The sequence below is a fragment of the Peromyscus leucopus genome, chromosome 1 (genome assembly GCF_004664715.2).
Source record: "Peromyscus leucopus breed LL Stock chromosome 1, UCI_PerLeu_2.1, whole genome shotgun sequence".
NCBI lineage: Eukaryota > Metazoa > Chordata > Mammalia > Rodentia > Cricetidae > Peromyscus > Peromyscus leucopus.
In genome coordinates this window covers 48,994,084-48,998,060 of record NC_051063.1, presented here as the reverse complement: position 1 = coordinate 48,998,060, position 3,977 = coordinate 48,994,084, and the positions used below count along the sequence as shown (strand labels likewise).

Here is a 3,977-nt window from a genome sequence, read left to right as displayed (position 1 = left end):
CATGTGGTTTTGGAATTCCTAGCCATTGACCAGGTCATAAGGAAGGGCCCGCACTGGAACATCTTCGCAGCATTCCAGTGTTCCACCAGCCAGCACCCATTCTCTGCCTCACATGCATCATCACTCCTTCTTCGGCCCTGTCTTCCTTCTCCATGGCTTCCATCACAAAAAACTGTCACCTCTCTTCATCCAGGCTTTGGTGAAAGTTCCAAGTCAGATCCAGTTTGTGTTATGTGGTCCACATACAAGATAAGAGAGAGAGAGAGAGAGAGAGAGAGAGAGAGAGAGAGAGAGAGAGAGAGAGAGAGAGAGAGAAAAAAAGTCCTGTGATTCTTCAAGACTAAGGTTTAGTGCAAGGACATGGGAGAAACTCAGGTGTTCCTGCTACAGCTGATGCCGTGAAATTGGGTCATTCAGAGTAGAAGGTAAACAGAACAGTAAGAGGGGCTGGCTATTGAATAATGAGCACATGGATGTCTCTGTGTGAGCTGCGGCTTTGCTGCCCACTAGCTAGATGGCCATTGGCAATCAGTTAACCTCTACAAGCCCAGCTTCACTTAGCTAATGTGGACACAATGTTCCCTAAGTCACAGGAGCTCCATCAGGAACAAGTAAGTCACAGGAGCTCTGGGAAGAGCCAGCTTCAGCACATGGCCTGTAGCAGGTTTTCAGCAAAGGAAGGCGAAGGTGAGGAATAAGGAGACATTGATGGACAGCTGGACCCTGAGCCTAGGACTATGGCAGAAGCCCAGAGATAAGTCCCTCAGGAGGGCGGATAAACAGTGTAAGGTCTCAAGGGAAGTTCAAGAGCAACTGAATTGGCAGGAATTAATCGTGAAGTCTAGAGAGAGAGCAGCTAGGAGGAGCAGAGGGAGCAGATGAACAGAATAACAGGGAAGGTGAGAGGGAGAGATCAAAGGAGGAACTCCACGAGTCAGGGCATTCGGGCTGCAAATAGATTGTCCTATTAACACCATTTGCAGAGCAGACGTTTAACTAACATAAGTCTGGAGGGTGGTGCTTCCAAAATTAGCCCAGTGGCTCACCAGTGTCCCCGAGAACCCAGGATTTTTCCATCCTTTCTCTACCAAATCCTGAGCAATTGGCTTCTGGAACTCAGAGTTGCAAATCCAGCTGCCGCTGTGCCAGACACCACGACTGACAAGCAGCTGCAGTGGGAAGGAAGAGCACAATTCCTCTTTTCAGGGACTGAATCTCTCCCAGGAGCCTCCTCTCAGACATTGCTTATTTCGTTGCCCATGTCTAGTACCAATGAAGCCAGGACACACTATCGAACTCCAGAACGGGAAGGAGACAAGGAGAAGAGGGTTGAAAACATTCCCACTGGGTATGCGACCAACACCATCTGCCATGCTATTTGGGTCTGAGATGTGGGAACCATCACGCTGAAGATGGTAGGGAAGGAGTGGGATCCCAAAGGAGCCAGAGAGGGCCCATGCTGGAGGGAAGAGCGGGTTGTGTCTTTCTGGGCTGTGAGCAAGAAAGTGAGTCTAGAAAAAAGATTCTGAAAATCATGCTTGTGTCACTTAAAAGAGGAGTAAGGTCCTTTCACAGCTGAGCCCTCTCCCCAGCTCAAGGAAACAGATTCTGAAGAGAAGGCAGTGCCTCTTCACCTCAGCAATGCCAGAAAGCAGACCAGGCATGGTGGCTCACACCTGTAATCAGGAAGGAGACAGCCGATGGTGAGTTCCAAGCCAACCCGGGCTACATAGGGAGACCCCACTCAACAAAACAAAATAAAACCAAACCAAAACCCACAAGGTGGTTGCTTCGGGAAGCACTGTGAGCCACGCCCTCTGGATCAACAATTTGGGACACACAAGGCAGACTCTGGGAAGCAATGGGGACATTTTCATTCCATTGGCTGATGGGAACATCAGTTGCCTCAGTCATTTTGGAAATCAAGTCCGTGGCCCAAATTCCCCTTCTAGATTCACAGCCTTGCATATGTGTGTCCAGTTATAGATGGGAATATTCACAGAGACACCCTGTAAGAGAATAACAAAGCTGGAAACAACCAAAATATCCTGAGACTGGAGTGTGAATAGTGAAGTCCTGGGGATCACGGCACAGCAGGAGCAGCATGCACCGCATTAATTCCGGAAGACACCGTTCAGAAGAGGCGAACTGTGGCAGAGTTTATCCAGCACGGTTATTTATATAAAGTTCCACAACACGTAAAAGCTAAAAGAATATGCTACTTAGATAAAAAAAATTAGCCTGACTGTAAAACTACCAATGAGAGGAAAACCACACTCATGTACCCCAAATTCAATAAAATGATTAAACTTGGGGACCCATTATGGGATAATCCTTTTGTACACTGTAAAGATGTGTCTTTGCCAAGGCACCTTCTGACTTGGTTTAATAAAAGAGCTGACTGGCAGGTAGCTAGGCAGGAGATTGAGGTGGGACAATAAGACACAGGGGATGCTGGGAGAAGAAGGCTAGAGCCTCGGGAGTCTCGAGAGATTCAGAAAGAAGCAAGATGAACATGCTGTGTTGAAAGAAGGTACAGCCACATGGCAGAGGGTAGATTAAAAAAATATGGGTTAATTTAAAATATAAGAGTTAGCTAGTAACCCGCCTGAGCTATTGGCCGATCATTTATAATTAATAATAAGTCTCTGGTTATTGAGGAGCAGCTTTGAAGACACAGAGAAACTCCACCTACATGGACAAGCATCCTGAGGACTCCAGATAAGGAGGGAGCGTTTTCCCTTTAAGCCAAATGTAGATGCACAGGCTTTTGTTGCATTCTTATTCCTTGTAGATTGCATAGCCCAGACATATCCTTTGTACTCTTGGAAAAATTAATTACAATAATTAAAAGAAAGAACACAGAACATCAAGGTGGGATGAGGATGGGCGCGGCCTGTTTTGAGGGCATGAACGCTTCCCACGGCAACATCTAGAATCTTCAGAGCCCAGAAGCTGCAGGACCAGGCTGGCTGAAGTCTGACCAGTTCTGCCTGGTGTCAGGTAGACTGAGTGAGCTCCACATTTAAGGGAAGGAGAAATAGAGGACGGAGACAGAGCCAGGATGTCTAGATGCTTCTTTCTGGGGAGTTAGAGGCGAGAATAAGGAGAAAGACCCTGAATCTCTTCCTAGAGGACTTGCCCTGAGCCAGGCTTGGCCATTTCAGTAGCTCTAAATGAAGCTTCCTGCTTAGTTCAGAAATGGGTACTGATACCTCCATTCCAGCAAAGAGAAGGCTGGAGCTGAATCAAATAACTCACTCATGTCTCAGGCAGTGAGCCCCCAACCTCAACTCAAGCGCAATGACCTTCACCCAGCCCATCCAATAGACTCTCCTACCCAGGGCTTTGTACGTCTTTCCCCTATGCCAGAAACCCCAGGTCTTTTCCTGGAGTGTCTTGCCCACCTCCAGGTCTCAGCTTTAGTGTCACTTTCCGGGAGGCCTTGGCCAATCTGCTTCACTCAGGGCCCTCTCTTGTTCTCCCTCCTTGAACTCTGCCCCTTCCCTCCCACCCCCCCCCCCCAGCTCTGGCTTTAACTGCCCACATTCCTAAGTTGTTCGGATTGAATTCCCCATAAGCTCTTTGCTCCTGACCAGAGCATCACATACTGGAACATCCCACACTAGAGCGTAGCTCTAGTCAGCCACATGGCAAGTGCTGATGAACTTTCTGGAATGAATAAAAGGCTGAACTCAGCTGGCAAAAGACATCCAAGATGAAGACAGGTGAACAGATTCCACCCATGTCCCAGCTCAGCGCCTCTACCCACCTCTTCCATGCCTAGTCGGGCACATAGCCCTCTCCACCTTCAGACTGGTATCCAGACATCCATGAAAAGAGGAAGTAAGGCCTTCCCAACAGCCCTGGTGCTGACAGGTCATGGCTCCCCGCAGTGGGCACATGCATCTCCACCCCCACACCTAAAGAGATCTTTCCATTACTTTCTTGGCATCCACTGTTACAGAAAGATACCC

General features: G+C 48.3%; 1 long non-coding RNA gene across 1 annotated transcript; it reads left to right on the top strand.

The window, feature by feature from the left end:
- Positions 1 to 89: 89 nt before the first annotated feature.
- LOC119087483 lies at positions 90 to 2,322 on the top strand. The gene is made up of 5 exons (XR_005090960.1): positions 90 to 425; positions 588 to 687; positions 1,268 to 1,348; positions 1,593 to 1,703; positions 1,981 to 2,322. It is a non-coding gene; the product is annotated as an uncharacterized LOC119087483 (long non-coding RNA).
- The last annotated feature ends 1,655 nt before the right edge of the window (positions 2,323 to 3,977 follow it).